This window comes from Saccopteryx leptura, chromosome 7, assembly GCF_036850995.1.
Source record: "Saccopteryx leptura isolate mSacLep1 chromosome 7, mSacLep1_pri_phased_curated, whole genome shotgun sequence".
NCBI classification, from domain to species: Eukaryota; Metazoa; Chordata; class Mammalia; order Chiroptera; family Emballonuridae; genus Saccopteryx; species Saccopteryx leptura.
In genome coordinates, this window is record NC_089509.1 from 40,925,738 (window position 1) to 40,940,636 (window position 14,899).

Consider the following 14,899-nt stretch of genomic DNA (forward strand, 5'->3'; position numbering starts at 1 on the left):
GCCTCAGCTGTGGGAGGGGAAGAGAGAGACAGAGAGGAAGGAGAGGGGGAGGGGTGGAGAAGCAAATGGGCGCTTCTCCTGTGTGCCCTGGCTGGGAATCAAACCCGAGACTTCTACATGCCAGGCCGACGCTCTATCACTGAGCCAACCTTGCCCTGACAGAGATTGAACCCACCATTTTGGGTTAATAAGGTGACACTTTAACCAACTAAGCTACCTGGCTGAAGCTCAATTTTTTAAATTAAGATATAAATGACATATGATATAAATTTAATTTAATGTATACACATGAAGATTTGATATATTAATATATTGCAATATGAGTACTAGCATAGTGTCAGCTAATATCTTTGTCATATCACATGATTATCATTTCTTTTTTGTAGTGGAAAAATTTGCCAACATCTGGGTCGTTGACTGACACTCCCTAGTTCCTCCTTTTTTTTTAAATCAAATTTATTGGGGATTGGTACAGCCACTATAAAAAGTAGTATAAAATCACCTCAAACAATTAAAAATGAAACTGCCTTATGACCCAGTGATTCCATTGGTGGAAGTATTTCCAAGGAAACCCAAAACACTAATTCAGAAGATTTTATGCATCCCTATGTTCATTGCAGTGTTATTTCCAGTAGGCAAGATTTCAAAGCAGTCCAAGTGCTCATCATTAGATGAGTAGATAAAAAAGCTATGGAACATTTATATAATGGAATACTGCTTAGCCATAAGAAAGAAGAAAATCTTACCCTTTGCAACAGCATCAATGGACCTGTCGAGTATTTTGCTAAGTGAAATAAACAAGTCAGAGAAAAACAATTACCATATGCCTTCACTCATCTGTGGAATTTAATGAACAAAATAGAAATAGATTCATAGATACAGAGAATAAAGTGACAGTTGTTAGAGAGTGGGAGGAGGCCTACGTGATATAGGTGAAGAAATTAGGCAAAAAATAACCTTATAGACAACAGCTTAGTGACATTTTATTGATTTTTAGAATCTAAATAAAAGCTTATTGCTGACGTATCAATAAAATCCAACAAAAAGCATAGTTTTCTTTTTTAAGTATATAAATTTTGACGAAATTAATTTTATTTGTTATGGTTTCTCAAAGTTGGTAACATTTAATATTTGTCATTAATCTGTTCAGCCAAAGAATCAAGACAACTCTTCAAAAAGGAACCTACTTACTTTCTACTCAATAAAGTTTGCTTATTAAATAAAGCAGGAGGAGGCTGAGCAATAACCTGAAAATATAACTTATCTTACAATTAATTTTGCATAATTGGGAATAGAAAGATACTGATTTTCATAGGAAGAAGGATTGCTGTCTAACGTTCTCACTTATGTTTCTACTTTGTATTATAGTCTTATTAAATGAAAACCAAGTAAGGAATGCACTGGAAATTTTTAGATTGTTTGTCAGCCTATGTCTAACAGTTGACTTTGCCTCAATCTGAAGTGAAATTTCTCAATTTCTTTCTTCCCTCATATTTTAATTGAGCATTTGTAATAATGCCAGAGTTATTCTTCAGAAAGAGAAAGAAAAGTGAAAAGAAACTGTGTTAGGACAGATGTTGTTCCTCTTAAGCTTTATCTCCATTCTTGTTTCATCAGCTGTCATAGTGTTCTACCTTCTCATGATTCAGTCACATTAGCAAGTCTTCTCTTTCCAGAAGATACAAACCATTTCTCATCCTAATATGTTTTCTTTTCTTTTGCTTTCCATTTATCCCAGACTGTATATCTGACCACAGTTAACTCTTACTTAATTAGAAACTTGGTCAGATTGAATTTATTTCACGAGACTTTTTCTAACAGCTCACATAGAATTTATTTTTCCTTCCAATATGGCTGTATTGCAACAAGATTATAAGCTCTTTCAGAGCAGAAATCATATCATGGTTGTTGATAATAAATGCTTCTTAAGCTTAATTAAATTGAACTGCAGCCTCATCTAAAATAAAACTTTCTCCATGAATTATTTTCTGATCCTCTATTAAATGTGACTTCTTTACTGGAGTACTGTTGTTTTCATTATTTTATGCCACTGACTTTATTCTTATATTATAATTAATATAGAAATATATCACTCTCAATGTACTTCAAAGATAGTTGCAAAAAGATCAGTACTCTAGAGTGAATTGTATGTTACAAATGTTCAAATATTTACTAAATGGATTATTTTTCAAAAATCTTCAAATATATATTTATATCAATATTATAAGTCTTACCCTTAAATCCATATGGTCAAACTAAGCATCATCTTTGTGACATTCATGTATATTTATAGAATTCTAAACATTAACAATAAAACAGAAGTCTGAGACTGGGTATATTTAGATGTTATAAAAAATTGTTTTTTCTGTTGTTTGTTACCTTTAATGTGAATTTTGAATAATGTATTATTTTATAATTAAAAATATAAACATTTTGAAAACTGGATATATAGTCTTTACAACAGGATTGATATCAGGTCATTTGAGTCTCATAAAAGTTATCCTTTAAACTTAGCATATTAAAAATAACATTAGATAAAAAAGACTGTGATCAAAGAAGACATATTTTACCTAACCATGAGCCATCTAAATGATCTGTCCCTCTCAATATAATGCTATTCTCATTATTAAAGAGCAAAATCTTTCTAGAAAACTTTTAAAATAATAATAATAATAATGAACCAATTCTCTTTTACTCTACACAGAAAGAGTACCTTGTATTATTGTAATCTGACTTGTATCCTACTTGTAAAGCACTGGGAATTATTACTTTAAATTATGTTGTTAGATTAGATTTTCTGCAGCTTAGTATTTTGTAATGTAATATAATTGCTAAATGCAAATGAGATACTGTACAGCTTTTCCATAGAGTTGTTCATGAGAGCCAAGCATTTTACGTATTACAGTGAAGTGCATGTTATTAAGAAATAAATTATAATGAAACTTAATTTAGTATGAAGACAAGATACTGTAGTGTTATAATGAGTGACAGTATAGTACAATATGTATACAGCAAATCTACCACCTGCCAAAAAAATTCAGCTATCAAGAGCATTAAACATGCCAGGAGTGATAGCACTGTGCTTTTAAAGATTTCCACTTGCTTTTATAACTTCATGTTGGAGTCACATTTAAAAATGATTTTAACTGCCAAATAATAACCAATGTTTTTTGTTTGTTTCATTTAGTTGTGTGTGTGTGTGTGTATGTGTGTGTGTGTGTGCACGTGCGCCTGCATAACAAAGCCTGAAATTCATCTGGTAATACTCCAGGGAGATGTGAAGGATCAAAATTCTGCCTCTCAACTTTCAAGGTCAGAAATTTCTATCTCATATCTAAAACTTGTATTAATTACAAATGACTTCATTATATATTAATACTTTATTTTAAAACTGTATTTCAACTGGATGAGGACAACAGCCATTTTTACACTTCTTTTTCCTGGCTCAGAGTGAACTTGGAATTAACCCCAAAGAGAAGAGTTAATTTAACCTTTTCACAGATAATTTTTTTTCTGAAAAACAACCTGTACCAGATGATCTCTAAAGTCTCTTAAAAATAAAGGATTCTATGAAATGTATTCTAATAACTGCTTAAAAAATAACTATGTACTGATTAAATGAAGTAACAAAATTGTTAGAAACCAAGGCTCTATGGGGGGGTATATAACTACACAAGCAATAAAATTATGAACAATGCACTCCTTAGGATCATACTACCCTGTGAACTCTCAAAACCATCTCCATAGTTGGTGAGGATAAACCAGGTAACTGCCATCCAATCGCATGGAAGCATTTGGCCCTGCCTAAGACATCCTATCTATACAGATTGTGGGGAGACAGTCACTGGGAGAACGAGAAGGTGAAACGGCAGCAGTTAGTACTACATACAAATAGCTCAATAGTCAACAAATTCTAAAACAAAACTCCTCAAAGATTATTTCTTAGTATTTCTAAACATACCGTTCATTAAGTAAAGCATGATTTAAAATGAGAGAAAACAGGAACACCAATGGGTTTGTTTCATCTAGAAGAAACCAGCTCAAAAGCAATTCATTATTAATGCCTGAATATTCTTGCTAAACAGTTCTGATTATTTCACAAGAAAGAGGTCAAGGTAGTGGAGAAAGGGATTTAATCAAATAAACTCTCAATCTCTCTTCAAATAGCATTTTCATCCAGCTGCATGTAAATTCATCAGATGACTAGCCTCCAAAAGCACAGGCAAGGTTAATCTGCTATGACTGTTAAAACTTCTATGATATGCCTATTGAATAAAGATTTAAAATGGGATGAACCGTGCAAGTTACCCAAATTAGATTTTTTTTTTTTTACTCACAAAATACATGAAATTTCCACAGTTAAAAAAAGAAACAAACAAATCAACCAAATTTCCTCCATCTAAATTAGCATTGATTGTTAATTCTTAAAAAGAGTTTCTTTGTGATGTCTTGTAGCTTTAATTTATTGGGATTTTTTAGGGCTTCCCTCAGTCTCTAGAAAGTCAAAATGCTGCCACTCTGGTTGAAATTAGCTTAAAAGTTTAAGGCCTTAGAAATCATATAAAAGACAAAAGGCTATAATTGTTTTTTAATAATTTTAAAAATCATGCTGATTTACTTTTGCTTATATGCAAGATTATAAAATTCATCATATTTTTATCCATATTTTTAATTGCTGGCAAACATTACCAAGTGTGTTGGCGATTTATTACTTAAAAGATAAATGTAATTCTAATTTTTAATTTACAAAATGTAAAAATGGATGGAGATAACACCAGTAAAAACGTTTATTGGTGTACATTTCACAGAGAAGGGAAATACACATAAGGATGAAATAACTGCACAGACATAACTTACTGATATATTTTTGTCTGTTTCATTCTCCATGAAACTTTATAATTGTGTATAAATATCTTATATAAGTTAAAGCTGTGTTTTAAAATACCGCAATATGTTCAATATGTTTTACTTTAAGAATGAAAAAACCCTGAATTCATTTCCTTAATAAATAAATAGAAATGTAGATGTTATGCTATGTAGATGTTTCTAAATTTTTTTATAAGTAAGAGCATAAATAATTTTTGACAAAAATGTATTATTATTTTCAGTAACAAATAATTTAAATAAAATTTTCAAATGAAGCCAATTTCATAATCCTGAACCTATATAAAGATTTATAAAGCATCTACGATATCTGTATTGTTTGAATGCTCATTTTATAACTGTTTTTAATTTACAATTTCAAAATCTATATAAAAATATAGTACACCAGGATAATATTTAATCCACTCAATTGTTATTTTAATAACCCTTACAATATTTTTCTTTCTTGATAAATGTATGTAATTTCTTTTACAGTGTCTATTTTATTTCTATATTTAAGAAATCATGCAGCAGTTAATAAATCTTCAAAATATTAAAATGCTTTTCTGCTGGCATTCTTTGCCCTCTTAGCTCCTAGTGCCTTTCTTGAATCTCAGATACCATTTTACATGAGGACAATTTCTAAAAAGCAAAATATAGCTGTCTAATTAAGGGCTGTGTGATTGGCTAGTTCGCAGTCTCTGTGACAGTTGTGACAAATACACATATTGGCACAGCCCTAACCTCACTTCACAGTTTGCAACACAAAGACGGCATTTTCAGAAATGTGGAGAACTCTCTGATACAAAGCTTCACAATGTCTAGTGCTATTCCATTTAATTTTGTATTAACTGCCTGAACATATGCCATTCGAGAAGAGGGTAATAGTTACAAAATGTCAGCAGAAACATTTAAACTGCTAACATGTAAATGATTTTATAAATTTGTAATGAAAGGTAATTGTCATGTGGGAAAAGTAACAGAAAAACAGATATGTTTAAATGCAAAACTGGTGAAAAATTACATCTTATTGATATAAGGTAGGAAAATCTAAGTATATTTTAATGAGTACTCTAAGTAGTATTTAAATAAAATTAGATTCATAAGCAGAAAATGTGAATTCTATAATATTTTATTTTCTAACATTAGAAAAGTTCATAATGACAAGAACTCATAGAACTTTAAATATGCCGAATTCAATAAACAACAGGACATTAAGATGCTTCACCTCATTAAAATAAAAACAAATACATCAAAGTAGGATAATATAAATAAAAAGGGTCTTTGGTATCAGCACAATAGCTTTAAGAGCATTCTATTCAAATATCAATAGTTTTTTCTTTATTTTCCACTACGATGAAAGACAATTTGGTGATTCATCCCTTCAGCAACATAATGCTGGGTCAGTACTTTCAGACATGTCAAGAAGACTCCGGCAAGGAATTGAGTATTTCCTCAGCCACCACACAGAGCAACCACCTTCCAGTTACGTTTGCGGGCAACCATCTTTAAATGCTTGAGCTGTTCTGCGTGGCCATGACAAGATTTGCAATTCTCTACGTTTATTTACACACCATCACCCCAACTAGACATCACATGGAAGTGGCATGGTCACAGCTGACCCCAGGGTAGTCCCTGTCTCTGCAGATCCAATTTCATTGTGCTCTGCAATTGAACTGCAGTCATACTGTAGAGGATGTAGGCACAGGACTCCGTGCCACAATAAAATTAGCAGAAGCTTGTCAGGGGGCATTTTCCTGTTTTACAGTGACAGACCCTGGACAAATAGGTCTGCTTTCCAGAAATCCATAGAGGTCTGGCTCTCTTGAAATGTATATGAGCCCAGAATATTTATGCCACAGCATTCTATTTGGCAAGCTTGTTATATAATAGTTTGAGAACAATGTTAAGCTTTTGTTGTTTTCTGTTTCTTCTTCAGTTTTCAACCACTTTAAATTGCCTATGACTAAACTATTTATTTGTGATTTATAGAAAAACAGCTTCTGTTTAGTAGTAGTCATTGAGAAAAATTTATTATTCTTGCAGAGGAAAAATGTAACACATCTCTATTGTATTTTGAAAGCAAAAGTTCAGAGATAATTTTTTTTTTACAGTTTGATAAATTAAGCTTCAAAAGTCTCATTCCTGAAACCTCATTTTACCTGTGAAAATTAGCTATATTACATGTAAATTCTTTTTAAAAAGACACATTTAAAGTATACATTTAAATAAATTTAAAAGATTCTTTGTTTAAAATTAAATGTTAAAAGGACAATATAGTTAAGAGATAAATTTTATCATTTGTGGGCAGAACATTTTAAAACATAGTATGTTTTGTAATCTAGCCTAAAGTCATTTTATTAGACATTCTGTGCAGTTCTTATATCAAAACATTCTCAGAAGCCCTAGGATCATTTTATAGTCACTGGAAGACAGAGAGAAATCCAAAACCTAGTTAAATAAATTGTTCATTTATTCCTTCCCTTTTATGCACCAAGATCTACATGTGGTCATTAATTATAAAGAGACTATTATAGCACCATATTTTCATTCAACACGATGTCCTGGTATATATCAAAGAAGTCCCATAATTAAAACAGAAGGGCCACAATGACAATTAAAATTACAATCTATATGGGGAAAGAAAGTACAGTTCTGCAATTTTTCACCCTGTCACTGTCAGCTGCGTGGAATATTCTGGTCACGTCTCTTGTAAAGCAGCCTAAATTCTTCTTCACCAATGCAACCTCAAAAGCATTATCAGCACCTAAGCAAAAGCCTATGCAAGTATAATTTAATATGAAGCCACAGTTTGCAAGTAATAGCGTATAAAGTGATATTTAAGTGGTGTTTTAAGCACACTTCTGATGGCTACAGCCGCTTTTCCCTGGTAAATGCGTTTTCCTTTGAGTAGTGATTATGAGTCCTAGGTGAAGAGGTCCTGTGTGCAGGTCTGTCTGTAAGCCTTACTTCCAGCTGCCAATCTTTACTTCACAGTGAAGAAAAAGCCACATAGCACCTTGTTCTTACTCTTGTATGCTGTCATCCCTTGAGCCTGATAACACAAAATCATTTCCACGTAACACTTCCCTGCTTCTGCCTCTTAAACCTTGAGACCTACACATTGTGCATGCACTTGCACCCTTGGAAACCGGCTCCCTGGAAGCCCCTTCCTTTGAACCATCAGTCTTCAGGCGGGCTATTTTTTAACACTTATCTTGGTAAATATCTGCATTAATGGAGTACAAAGCTTTTTGGTGGCAATAGGTATTTGCTACAATTTATTGTCTATAAAAGTCACGAACAGTGAATTATTACTCTTAAAATTGTGTTTTTCTTTATAATAACTTTAAACTGAGCACTCATATATGAAGCATGCAATGGAGATTGAGAAGGTTTTGTATAATAAAACTGTGACATGGTCATTTTTTCCAGTTTTGCATTACAGAGACACACTCATGCATGGTGCTTTTTAAATTCTTATTATGTGTGAGGTCAGGGGGTCGAATGTCAGAAAGTACTGTTAATTTCACGGGGTTAGGGGAAAGTAAATTCAGAGGGAATACAGATCACTTAGCACAGAAAACCAGCTTCTCTGAAGTTTGGTTTTACATTTGTTAACCATATCCTTCAGCTGACGAACCATTGAGACCACGGTGACATTCTGGTCCCAGATATAATGGCTTGACATGCTGCAGTGAGAGTGTGATTCCGTCGCCCTGCTCCCCAAGCCGGCCTCAGCCTTCCTCTGAATCAATGAAGCACTAAAACTCCACACAACTGGAACTGAACAAAGCATGTTGCCATTTTGGCTGTGATGTTTAAATTATAGAGAAAGCAGTCAGGATGTCTTAAAGTTCAATCTGACAAGAAATGTAAAATATATTTCTGTCTTCATTCTCTGGGAAGGTAGCATCTTACACTGCACAGTATCACTACCTAGAGTCCTTTTAAACTAGTTCATAATAGAACATCGAAGACCAAATTCTTGTATTTCAGGGCTTTTTACCCCCAATCAAAAGGACTCCTTAGAATTGGGAAAAGTTTCTGGGGGAAATTAATAACCTAGATAATATTGTTTTATTCTGTTGGCAGTGTAAGGATATGTAGTTCCTTTAACTCACCATTTGTTCTGAAAAACAAAATTAACGTATGCTGACACAAATATGCAGGGTATACCTTATACCACTCACCAACAATGGCAAGATAAAACAATAATCCATGCTATGGTGATGGCAGATGAGTAATCATCAAAGTATGCTCTATTGTTAGGACTGTGAGCATGTTGAACTCTGATAAAACCTGCAATTTTAGTTAAACATACTTCATTGAGCTGATATAGACAGATGCTAATAGGTTTAGATGAGTAGTTCTGATTTCGTTTTTAAACAAGATCTTTCAGATTCAAAACTCAAACTGGGCTCAGCTGCCCCCTATAATTAAATTTTAATGACTTAGGCTGAGTGTTTGTGTTTTGGCAGCATGCTTAATAATGTTAGCATTTAAACGGTTACAACTAGAAGTTGAGGGGAGGAACGCCATTCAAGTCATAGGTGACTCTTTTCCAAAGACACTCTGGTTGACTGGGATGTGGTGGGATTTAACAGGACAGCTAGTCACAGGTCATTCAGTTGTGATGGCTGGTTAAAAAATAAATTAGAATAAAATTCTACATACTTTAAATTCCATAGCGGCCTGAGGGCCAAATCTTCTCAGTTTTAACACTTTTTCACCAGAGGTAACAGTTCTATATGTGTTTGTATGCCAAAGGGTCTATTGGTAAATAAAAGCTGCATGTGGTACTTCTCATAAAATCACCCTTTCTCGCAAAATGACAAGAACAATCCACGGAACACATATTAATCCGTTCATTAAAAAAAATTATTATTAACTTTGCAGTGGTGTATTTCACTGGCTTTCTTTTATAATTAAAAACTTTTCTCCCTCAAATCCCCTTTCCAGCAAGCAGCCTGTTGCCTGAAGTTTTAATCCTTCATTACTAGTTAAAACAAAATCGCCAATTAGGCACATGAACACGTCTGTATTAATCTCATTAAGGTGATGGCACCAAATAAATTGGAACTATTTTTGTGCTTTTACTGTGTTCCTATGGCTTTATCAGGCCCTGTGGTCATATACAAAGACCTCGAAGCTTAGTCATTTAGAGTCATTCGGTTGTGGACTGAATGTGGCATTACCATCTATGGCTGAAAATTGCTTTCAGCTTTTAAACTGCACTGACTAGTCTGTAGTTAATCTTAGATCATTCACTCGCAAAATTAAATGAGCCAGAGCGATGGTCTTTTTTTTTATATATATATATATAAAATAATACATCACAAAACACTTATTTGCCCTGCCCAAAAGAGAGATCAAATTCATTTAAAATCCCATAAACCAGAGTTGTGAATTTTTAATTTTATTTAGTAGCAGAGAAATAGAGGGTAAGCTATCTTTCTATAGCACATCGTTGCTATAAATTTACATATGGAACATGGTTTGATGCTTAACCAACCTTTAATCCACCTTTGATGTATACTTCTACTTCAACATAGTCATGTGATGCCTTTATGAATGCAAATGTAAGAAAGACTGTTTTGGATCTCTGATGTAATTAGCCATAAACCATGTTTTTTAAAAAAAGGAAGAGTGTCTACTTGAGTCACTGGAGTTGCATATAAAGTTCACAGTTATCACGGAAGAATAACCTTAATAAACTAAGTTTAAAAAATTTACTTCATTCATTCTTATATTTTCTGCTTAAGTAACTACTGAAGACTATTTTTTATACCAGTGAGATTCAACTAAGATTTGATTGCTAAATACTTTGTTTCATAGGAATAAACCATTTTAATTTTCATAAGATTTTTACATAGCTTCTTGTAAATATAAAATCATACTGAGAGAAAAATGCTAACTGAAACAATAGGAAATGCAATACTTCTTATCTGATCAGCATATGTTATAACAATTTCAAACACATCACCTTTTAAATAAAAACTCTCAGTGTGTTTGCTTGTTGTTGGTTTGCCACCTTCCTGCTGCCTCACCCCACAATGTGGACCAAATGTCGATGTTTTGACTTTGGCAGTCACTAATTTTAGGTTCCAAAAAACATAAGCCAACACAAATGAGGTGAGGTCACTTCAAAATGCCAGTTGGAAGCAAAAAGTTTGGATATTTGAGGTTCTGACCCAGTGAGTCCCCTGGTGGATGACAGGATACTAAGGTTATACATTGGAAAATAAGGTTCATGCTACTCTGTCACTGGGGCTGGTGCAAGCTGCCTGTTTGACATAGAAGGTGATGTGTGGTCTGAACCTCAAGAAAAGGAAGTCAGCCACCCAGATCAAAATTACCCTGTTGGCCATCCAAAAATGATTCTGACATCAGCTTAGGGAGACAGGAAGAAAATAGTAAAAAAACAGAAAACAAAAATTAAGATTGTAGTTTATTTTGAAAGAGTCTAGAGAAATTCATAGATCTATCTCAATGTCATGAAAGTTCCTGAATTAAGAATATAATCGCCAAAGCCACATTGGTGACATCTGTTTATTTTTACTATATGTTGCAAGTATACATGGCTGAAAGCTGTAGTATTCCAGAAATTAGTCATTCATCATTTCTAAAAATATAGTTTTATAAGCATAAATGCATAAGATTAAATGCATTTCTATTTGTTTCTTTAAATTTAAACAAAACAAAGTTAATTAAAATAATAGACAAATCAATAGTCACTGTTTATATAAACTTATTTTATTGAGATTGTCTTAAAAACTTTCCTGAGATCCTCTGACCTGCTTCTAAATATAACAGCATTCCTTAAATCTTATAATATTGCTAATTGGAAAATAGATATTACAATTATATTTTTTAATAAATTTTAATAATTTCAAAGGAGGCATATCTATTAAAGATTTATCCTTTTTCCAAGAATATAAAAATAAAAGATACATATATATTTTTTAAAATTTCATTCGAATATCAGGTGAACATTCTAAATACTGCACGATATTAGTTTTGCCATCTCAAGAAAAATATCTGCATATTGTTGTTTATTCTGTAAAATATTCCTTTTTTTAATAGCCTGAACCAAATAATTTCTCATTTTTACAGGCTTCACTTCACTTTTCTCACAGTGAATAAATTGCAACTTATTTCCATGAAATTCACAGATGACACAGATCTTTATTTTGCATAAAGGCATAAAGAAGTGTCTAATATCTTCAATATTCATCTGCTAAGTGGACATTTGCATTGGGTTAGAACGGAAAAAGAGCCCCAACCCTCCTGCAGTGACAGCTGTACAAAGGGATGACATCTGACAGCTGTGACAGTGCTGAAGGGAAACTCAGATGACTCGCAGCATCCATGATCCAATTACAGCACACATCCCTCTGACAGACCCAGCAGCTTGACTCCAGCGTGTGGAAGGACAGTATTGATCTCTTGTCAGAAACCAGTTGCCTGCCTGCAATTGTGTGCTGCTGAACTTTGAAAAGCTATAGTACCCTCTTAAATGATAGGGGCAGTCAGGTTATAGTATTCAGGTACAAAGAGAGGTGCAAAGGGTATCTGCTAAATGCTCTAAACTTGAACAAATCATAACAATATGACAGTCCAATCATACTCAGGGAGCCCAGCTGATGTAGCTGGCTACTGTCTGTGCTAATGGAAAGACAGCTCTTTGTGTTTAGTGGGATGATCTTACTTGATGAAAAGGCCACTGCAATTAGTGCATGCTGGTTGGCTGTGCTGGGTGACAGCAGCATGGATAGAATAATGGCAGCTGCCAATAACCCTAACTTCAAGAAAACAGACAATTAGGCCTTTGATCCTAACACTGTTAGTCTCTCTACTCCAGACCTCTGCTCCACTTTTACCATAAACCTCACAAGGGCAATGTGGTACAACCTCACCAAACAGAACAACTTGGTCAAGAGGTCAATTACCTTTTTCCTCTTGCTTCTCTGTTTCTGCCATCCTTAAGGCAAGACAGAAAGAAGACAGAGAAACTCTGAGACTCATGCAAAATGTAACAAATATTTCCTTTCAACTATAGTTTGGAAGCTAATATATGAGTGCAATGTTCTAACATGCATAATTTTAAAATACATTTTTAAAAATAAGGTGGTGAAAACAAGATGTTAAACTTTATAATAGAGCTATCTAATGGAAAACGTTCTAGAGTTTAAGGACGCATGTAGCACTGAATGTTAAAGAATTTTATGAAAATTCTATAATAATTGAAGGTTATTTCCAGTTTATCTTTATTACTTTAGGAAGGAATAAAGATAGATGAAATATTCTAAATACTTAGAGCATACACAAAACTTATATACAAATTGTTTCAGTGCTTTTCAACAAGTGCAGCTCCAGAACAGGTATATCACTAAGGTAGAAGTAAAACTAGTTAAATATTGGGCCACATATATATGTATTCACATACAAAAACAATCATACTAGTGTAAAAAAATTCATGATCAGAAAAATTAGTGTTGGTTTTGGCAGTATCTTTTCTAAAATCAAAATACAGAGAAGATTAGCCTGGATCCTGTGCAAAGATGACAAGCAAATTCAGATAGTGTTCTATATTTTTAAAAGAATATTCTTTATCTCAAATCTAGAACTTTTCTTAAATTTAAAAGTATATTTTTTTCTGAAAGAGTTGAACAGGTAATAAGTATTATGAACTCTGGGTAAGCAGGCACTTCAACTAAAACCTATAGAATATGTTTAGTGTTGGCATTTTATTAAATTGTAAGTATTAAGAAAAAAGAAAATGACTTTATATCAGTCTTAGATACTTTCTAATAGAATGGGTATAATGGAGAAACTGGAAAACTGACATTACATAAAGCATAAATGTATGTTTCAAATAGTCAAATGTTGAAGAATGGTTTGGTATTATTGAAAAGATAAAATAGGCCATGGAAACCAGGGTTTCAGAAATGAAGAAGGAACTAGAGATTAAAAGCATGGAAAAACAAACTTTTGGAGAACATTAGACTAAAAAAGAAGAAAACTGAAACATAAAAGTTTCTAAGCCAGAAGAAGACAATGTGCTTAAGTAATATAAATATATTTACTATACTTGCAAAGATACTCCTGTTCTCTAATCTGTAAATAAATGTTCATTAAAACCCATGAGGTCATACAAATATAAATTGGATAATAAAAAATTAGTGAGGGTGTGAAGAGACATTCTCTTCTTCTTGATAGGAGTATAGATTGTAACCGTCTTTTTTATTTTTAATTCAGAAATATGTACTGGTATCTAAAATCCATATCACTTTAAGCAAAGTAATTTTTCACAACACAAAGATTTCACACAAGAACATTTATTACAGTACTATTTGTAATTAGAAAAAAATGGAATTAACTAGAATATCTAGTAAGAAGATGTCAATTAATGGTTATCATGATATATACAGAAGATAGACTAATATGGTCAATTAAAACATGTGTTTATATGAGCTGATATAAAATTTTCTCCAAGATATAAATATGTTATGAACTTATTTTTACAAAAGCATGCAAAAAATGTGTATTTGTATTTATACAAATATGTATAAGATATTTATATCTATATATGCTTTATGTATATGAACATTTTTAGAAATACAAACAAGAAACTGATAATAGTGTTTAACTATTGTGAGTTGGAGATGGTAAAGAGGCTTCTTTTAATTTATGTTATCTCACATATTTGCATATGTATGTATTCCTTTGATAATTTTTCTAACAGTTAATTTTTTTGTGTGTCACTGACCTTTTATTATCAATATAAAGCCAGTCATGAGAGTTTTTCATGTAGATGGAAGACACTGAGGAGAAAAAATGGTCATTACCTAAAAGCACTGTATATTTAGGGTGTACACCTGAAACTAAAATAATAATGGATGTCAAATGTAATTGAAAAATAAAAAATTATTTTTAAAAAGCTAGAACCCCAAAATTGGTACTGTTCATTTCTTTAATAAACATGTGTTAGATATCTATTTTAGGTAATTTCATGCCAGTCTAGAAACATGAA

The 14,899-nt window shown here is 32.6% G+C and overlaps 1 pseudogene; it reads left to right on the top strand.

Annotated features, from left to right (window-relative positions):
* Positions 1-13,361: 13,361 nt before the first annotated feature.
* Positions 13,362-13,462, top strand: LOC136379233 (U6 spliceosomal RNA; annotated as a pseudogene).
* Positions 13,463-14,899: the final 1,437 nt, after the last annotated feature.